Source organism: Schistocerca gregaria, chromosome 3 (genome assembly GCF_023897955.1).
Source record: "Schistocerca gregaria isolate iqSchGreg1 chromosome 3, iqSchGreg1.2, whole genome shotgun sequence".
Lineage (NCBI taxonomy): Eukaryota > Metazoa > Arthropoda > Insecta > Orthoptera > Acrididae > Schistocerca > Schistocerca gregaria.
This window is the reverse complement of record NC_064922.1, coordinates 86,657,493-86,665,550: the sequence shown is the minus strand read 5'-3', so window position 1 is coordinate 86,665,550 and position 8,058 is coordinate 86,657,493.

Genomic DNA, 8,058 nt, shown 5'->3' with positions numbered 1-8,058 from the left:
GATAGAAAAATTTTACCGCTACACCAAGACAGTAAGACCGACACCCACCCGGTGTCGCTGTGCCTCGACAAGTCAGTAGTTTTACTCCTGGCGATGATGAAGGAGATAGCCATCGAAACCTCGAGATTTTTATTCGAACTGACGCAGCGTGAAAACCGAGCGGATTTTATTCTTGGAGTTCAGTTATTTACACGTCGACGTTCCTCCGCACCACTCTCGGCTGTTGCTCATTCAGCTGCATGTTGGACTCCAGCTGAGTCAGGTCAGCAGCTGCGTGCCCTGGAGAAGACGTCAGCGACCGCGGCGGCGCGGCGGACGGCCTGCGAGCAGGCGCCGCCGTTTCGGCCTGGCTGCCGGAGTTTACTCGGTCCCAATCCGAATTCAACGATGATCCTTGATGACTCATCCGTGATGTATCTGGTATCTGTAGTGTGTGTATCTCCTCCCTACCCCTGGTCGTTTCAGCACCCGAAGACGGCTGATGTTGAGTAGGGACGTGGACCCCAAGGAGCCCTAATACTTGGGTTCGCGTTGAAATCCGGCTTTGGTAGCACTCCGCTATATGGCGTTCTCAAAAGACAGTCTGTTTCTCTATCAGTAGATGGAAGGCCGCGAGCGGCACGAAGTTCATCCGGTGAAGGCCATCATCTCGAGCACATCTTCGGGTAGTTCATAGTCTGTTCTGGAGCATCTAAGACATAGATTCACTACATTATCGCGATCATGGAATCTGTTACTATTAATGTGAATGCCATCGATCCCAGTGATCAACTCATGAAGAGATCTGGAGAGCTGCAGTATTTTGAGGAAGCTAGGGTAGGCTACGACGTGACTCCGATCATAATGACCGAATGTGTCCTCCTTAGTCTACTGTAATCACTTGACAGGCTGTTAATGCTTTTTCTGTCCCTCGCTATGTGCTCTTATGAAACAGATACAGTTTATTGTCACATGTCTTACAAGCTAACGAAAACCCTTGTCTCGATATCCGTGGTTTTTCCGTTGCAATCCCCTTTCTGCTCAATGCGTATCCTTACTCGATAGACAGCGTAGTCAACATGACCCACTTGTAACGTCCTGGCTTGCTTCTCCTTTCCACTTAAATCTCTGACACATTAATTTGCCTGTGCAATGTGAGTAGGTTTTAATAAAAAATATTCTGATTTTAAGCCCTTACTATTCTGTGCCTCAACAGAACTTCCCTAAGAGCTTGCGTAAGCTCACTTGCGGAGCCGCCGTTTGAATTCTAACTTTGCTTTGCGCTCTCTCAGACTCTGACGGCGTTTCGAGTGCATCTGCCTAGAAGTTTTACGATTTTCAGTAGTGTATGCTGATCGAATGTATGCGTTTTTGATGTGTTAGAAACAGTCGGGATTTGTAATTGTTGCTTGACGAAGAGGCGGGACTTGTATTTATTTATGTTATCCACAGTTGGAATCTATATTTATTTATGCTTCAGGCACTGATTTACTTTAAGAAGCAGACATAACAGACTTACCACAGACTTTTTATAATGTTGTCCGCACTAAGTGGGGCTTCACGAATCATTGCAACGACTTTACTACTCTTTTACTTTGCTAATACTACCGAGTTAGTACCCAATTCAGCGCCACAGTATGCCGCAGTGAATAGTACTTATATTTGCTTATATAACCTCTCAGTTCCCTTATAACCAAAACTGTCAAGAAACTGGATGCAAGCTGTTCTATTTATTGAACTGGCAGCGAGGAATGCTATCTCCTTCGACTTTTCCTTAGATAACGAATAGCCGTAATTATTAAATGTGATTGCATTTTAGTTCAAGAGGCGATGTCAGAGCCGTACTTCATGTACGTTTTATCTTCCCAATGCGATCATTCATTTCACAAAGACATCAAAAGGTGCCAACTTTACTTTATTTCACGTCGACTATGTAAGACAATATTCTCATTGAAAACAAAAGATCTGTTTAGGTGTTTCCGTCGTTTTGCTGACAGTTCGTTGTAGCTAATTTATTATCAAGTAATACTCACATGAATTTAACACTATCAAACGTTTGTTATTAGCGTCTCCTCATAACTTATACATATGTTTGTTGCAAATCTTTCGCAGGATCTGAATTGAATCTAGGGAAATAATTCAAAGTGTAATCACAATAAATTTGGTAGGAATCATTTATTCATATCTTTCTGAAACTAGAAAAATTGTATTTCTTGTTATCAGAATATTTTTTACATCTGAAAAGGAAATAAGTCATCTGGGGACGACGCTACCGAAACCCTGTGTGACCCACCGAGCGAGGTGGCGCAGGGGTTAGCACACTGGACTCGCATTCTGGAGGACGATGGTTCAATCCCGCGTCCAGCCATCCTGATTTACGTTTTCCGTGATTTCCTTATTTCGCTCTAGGCAAATGCCGGGATGGTTCCTTTGAAAGGGCACGGCCGACTTCCTTCCCTAATCCGATGAGACCGATGACCTCGCTGTCTGGTCTCCTCCCCCAAACAACCCAACCCCTTGTGTGACACCATATTTAACAGCTAAATGCAGAACATTGCCCTGCTGCGGCTCTAAATTTCTCTTATGAAGCTTTTTACTGTGCAATCATAAAATTATAATTTAATTAAACGAATTTTGTGATTAACGTAGTCAACTCATTTCGACAGATGACAGTATGTATTTGTAATTTGTCTTTACTTGTAAATAGCTTTTCAATATCATAACACTATAGAAGTTTAAAACTGTAACTTCGACAGTATGTTATATGCTGACAGATGACTAACAAACCACTTTTACCGTCTGTAAAATGTTTAAAAATGCTGGCAGAAGTGAAATTGACCGAATGTTTGATAATATTTCTGTCTCCTTATACAGTGATTTAACTACTGCTATCTCCGCCAATAAGGATATATTGCACTGAGAAGTAATTAATTACTAACATAAAATTTAACTAAATTCGTAAGAAATATTTTAAATAATTCAGAATTAAAACTGTTTATATTTTATCATAACGACAATACAAATTATGTTGATTACCATCATTATTTCGAAAAGTTACGGAATATCAACAGTTCTTCGCCAATTATTATGCATCTTAGCAGGTTTTCTGTGCAACTATTTCAGTGACTAACCTGACTGATTGGTTACATGACACTGCTGGGGACATGTAACGTGGGGGAAGGGATAAAAATCGAACAGTCAATTCCGTACACGTAAAAGCACAAGAAGTCACGATGGATATATTTAATGAAGTAATTACATCAACTGTTTCTGTATTTCTGCATTTCAAGTACCCATTCAAACAACATAGTTTTGCTGAGATTTCCGTATATAGCTTGTGACAAATGCCAAGACGGTTCCATTCAAGTTGAGAGTGAAATTGCTTTCCCGTTCCAGTCTGTCATTAGTTTATGAACAGTCTGTAATTAATTTCTTCTTTTTTGACTGAAATGTTTCCAGTCACTTCACTCCTTAAGAAATTGTGCAGAATTTTAAAATTAGAACTAAAATTCAATGCAGCCATTTTCCGCTGGTCATACATAACCTGAACATGTTCATTGTTTGTCTCTTTCCAGCCAAACTGAAGACAAAAAAAGTCCTTCCGAAACTAGTGTTTCAGCTGCTACCTTCTGATAGGGGTTGCGACAGCGATAAAAGCGTTATGAGTGTGAAGGGAGATAACAATTGTTTCCGAAAATATAATGACTAGTAAATTTCGTTTCTGGTATTTCTTCTGTTGTCCAAATATTCACCTGCGCCTTGCGCTTCTTACCAGTGGCCGAAAGCGACGATTTACTGACACCAAACAAGGCGCTCTCACGTAATATTACTTTTGATGTAAGGCAAAACCCTATCTGTTCCCAGTATTGTATAGGTCTAACAAGTAAAGCTCCTCTGTGTTCTTTTCAGACCCTTCTGTTCCGCTTAGGAAAGGTTAAGAGTTTTCTCGGTATCTCTGCGTACATGGCCACCCACTTTTCCGATACAAGGGCGGTGCTTTTGTTTTGTTTTATTTTGTTGTTTTGTGTTTTTTCCTCGCTCTGCTGCATCGATCGCAGTCTATATCGCCGCGTGTGTATAAAAAACCAATGCCGTTGCTTTGATACCCCGTCACCTTATTTACTTTGCTTAAGGACCGATCTCAAAATAAATATTCAGCAAGTTTGCAGAAGAAAGGATCCGCTTGTATTTCCGATGGAATGTTTTCATCTGCAAAATTGGAAAATAAATATCCGTTATTAACACGTAAATTGCACAGTTTGCAGGAGTTGGCGTCACTCTGAAGCTGATACTACATTCTGCCACAGTAGTCTGCTAAAATGCCCAACAGTATATGTGTAGTATCATTTGTAAAAATAATCAGTCGAATATTTAGAAAATACCGTACATTGTGGAGAAGAAACTCAGTCTAAGAAAACTTATGGACTTGAATCGGTTTCTGAGTCAGTTTTTGTTTGCGGAGCAATACACGTACGCAGACATACCTTTTCATTGCTACAGGTCTGTTACATAGGGAGGCTACTTCATAACTGAGGACAATTCCAAAAGGCTACAGTTAACAGATTGAAGAATACTAACAGTGGCATACGGTAAAAGGATGAAAGTTGTGTGTACACCTTAAAAGACCTGTAGTTTGTCTGACCTAAAAATATTCAGTAGGTGACCTCTACATGTCTCAATGCGTACGTGAACATTGGTGATCACCAAATAACTGTATACATTTATATTTTGAGGTCATCACCCCCTTGCAACATTATGCTTACGCAAATCATAACACGTGGGCCACATAAAGAAGCTTGATGGACAATGTTGTTGAGTGCATTGGGTGTTTGCACGTGCCGCCATTTGAGGTTACGTGGTTGGTTTGTGGAATTGAAGGGACCAGACTGCTACGGTCATTGCTGTGAGGTTACGTCCAGCTTTGCAGATACATGATGGTTTTGGTGGTCCACATGTAATGGCGATGGGAAGCATAACGTTGCTTGGGCATCCAGACCCTACTGCTTGTGAGTCTTCTCTGGTGTGTTTAAATGGTTCAGATGGCTCTGAGCGCTATGGGACTTAACTTCTGAGGTCATCAGTCCCCTTGGACTTACAACTACCTAAACTTAACTAACCTAAGGACATCACACACATCCATGCCCGAGGCAGGATTAGAACCTGCGACCGTAGCAGTCGCGCGGTTCCGGACTGAGCGCCTTAACCGCGAGACCACCGCGGCCGGCCATGCTTTAAGGAGACATGCACCACCAAACATCCAACAGTCGTCTGTCGCGTTGGTGGAGGGAGAACGGCTCACTAGGCTTGTGGCCAGCATGGGAGCACGCTGCACAGCGTGCATCCCCGTCCATACGTACCGCCTTTTGCCATGTCCGGGGACCATCGCAAGTTACTCTGACTACATAGTACTTACTGTCTATCAATAAAAGTGTCATTTCTGGTTGTCTCACTTCGCATTTCTGTTATTACTTTTTGCCACCTAGTGTAGGACCATGCTATAGATGGTACAAGTTTCATCGACACGCCTGCCAGTGACACATCATGGTGAAAGTTGCGTTCGTCCTTAAATTCTCCGCACATAAAAACCAGATGTCTGTCCTAAAAGTCGTCAAGTAGATTTTCTCTCGGTACATAGTTCCCGATTCCTTCTTGCAGTGTGTAGCTGCAGCCAGTCCAAATAAACACCTCTCATAACGTCTTTCATGCAAATCCCAGTGTCATCGCAGGACGACGGTTTGTTTCCTGTTGCAACCAAAATGATTTTTAAAGCGGAATTTTTCGTGCATATTCGATAGAGCGGCTCCATATTAGTCTAGTGCAATATTCGGTTAATAGCTACATATTAACAGACAGAGCAAGGCCTTTGTTCACCACTTCCTCATGGACCGACTTACCCCGTCTCCTGGACGGCCCTGGCCCGCGCTGGTTGCTACCGCCGTGCGACACCGCTGCTGGTCCGTTGGCTATACTCGGTGTCTTACCGTCACTGTTAATACACTCCTGGAAATTGAAATAAGAACACCGTGAATTCATTGTCCCAGGAAGGGGAAACTTTATTGACACATTTCTGGGGTCAGATACATCACATGATCACACTGACAGAACCACATGCACATAGACACAGGCAACAGAGCATGCACAATGTCGGCACTACTACAGTGTATATCCACCTTTCGCAGCAATGCAGGCTGCTATTCTCCCATGGAGACGATAGTAGAGATGCTGGATGTAGTCCTGTGGAACGGCTTGCCATGCCATTTCCACCTGGCGCCTCAGTTGGACCAGCGTTCGTGCTGGACGTGCAGACCGCGTGAGACGACGCTTCATCCAGTCCCAAACATGCCAAATGGGGGACAGATCCGGAGATCTTGCTGGCCAGGGTAGTTGACTTACACCTTCTAGAGCACGTTGGGTGGCACGGGATACATGCGGACGTGCATTGTCCTCTTGGAACAGCAAGTTCCCTTGTCGGTCTAGGAATGGTAGAACGATGGGTTCGATGACGGTTTGGATGTACCGTGCACTATTCAGTGTCCCCTCAACGATCACCATCATTGGCACCAAGGCAGAAGCGACTCTCATTGCTGAAGACGACACGTCTCCATTCGTCCCTCCATTCACGCCTGTCGCGACACCACTGGAGGCAGGCTGCACGATGTTGGGGCGTGAGCGGAAGACGGCCTAACGGTGTGCGGGACCTTAGCCCAGCTTCTTGGAGACGGTTGCGAATGGTCCTCGCCGATACCCCAGGAGCAACAGTGTCCCTAATTTGCTGGGAAGTGGCGGTGTGGTCCCCTACGGCACTGCGTAGGATCCTACGGTCTTGGCGTGCATCCGTGCGTCGCTGCGGTCCGGTCCCAGGTCGACGGGCACGTGCACCTTCCGCCGACCACTGGCGACAACATCGATGTACTGTGGAGACCTCACGCCCCACGTGTTGAGCAATTCGGCGGTACGTCCACCCGGCCTCCCGCATGCCCACTATACGCCCTCGCTCAAAGTCCGCCAACTGCACATACGGTTCACGTCCACGCTGTCGCGGCATGCTACCAGTGTTAAAGACTGCGATGGAGCTCCGTATGCCACGGCAAACTGGCTGACACTGACGGCGTCGGTGCACAAATGCTGCGCAGCTAGCGCCATTCGACGGCCAACACCGCGGTTCCTGGTGTGTCCGCTGTGCCGTGCTTGTGATCATTGCATCTACAGCCCTCTCGCAGTGTCCGGAGCAAGTATGGTGGGTCTGACACACCGGTGCCAATGTGTTCTTTTTTCCATTTCCAGGAGTGTACATGAAACTTCCTGGCAGATTAAAACTGTGTGCCTGACCGAGACTCGAACTCGAGACCTTTGCCTTTCGTGGGCAAGTGCTCTACCATCTGAGCTACCGAAGCACGACTCACGGCCGGTCCTCACAGCTTTACTTCTGCCAGTATCTGTTTACATCATAAGTTTCATGTCAGCGCACACTCCACTGTAGAGTGAAAATCTCATTCTGGAAACATCCCCCAGGCGGTGGTTAAGCCATGTCTCCGCAGTATCTTTCTTTCAGGAGCGCTAGTTCTGCAAGGTTCGCAGGAGAGCTTCTGTAAAGTTTGGAAGGTAGGAGACTAGATACTGGCAGAAGTAAAGCTGTGAGAACCGAGCGGGAGTCGTGCTTCGGTAGCTCAGATGGTGAGTCTGGCTTTAGCTGTCGCAGCGGTCGCACGCTCCTCAAGTTTGCTCCGTGAACGTTCAGTGTTTACACCAGTGTTTTCGTGTTTCGTGATCGTTTTTGCACGTGAATTAAGCGTCATCAATTGAGAATTTGGTCTTGGTTCGTGTAGTGCCGTTGGGATTTCGGCGTTGTCCGAGAATTCTTCGCTGCAGAACACCATGGCAAACTCCGTGAGAAAAAACATCGTGATTTTCACCTTCGACAAGTACACCCGTCGAGTACAGTCCTCTGCACTTGAAATACACCACCGGATTACCGAGGTAATGGCCTTCATTCTGAATCTGTTCATACCATGCAGCTAGACGCTGAAGAATACCGCATTTTTGTAAATTTTAACGATTCCGTGAGTGTAGACCGCTTTC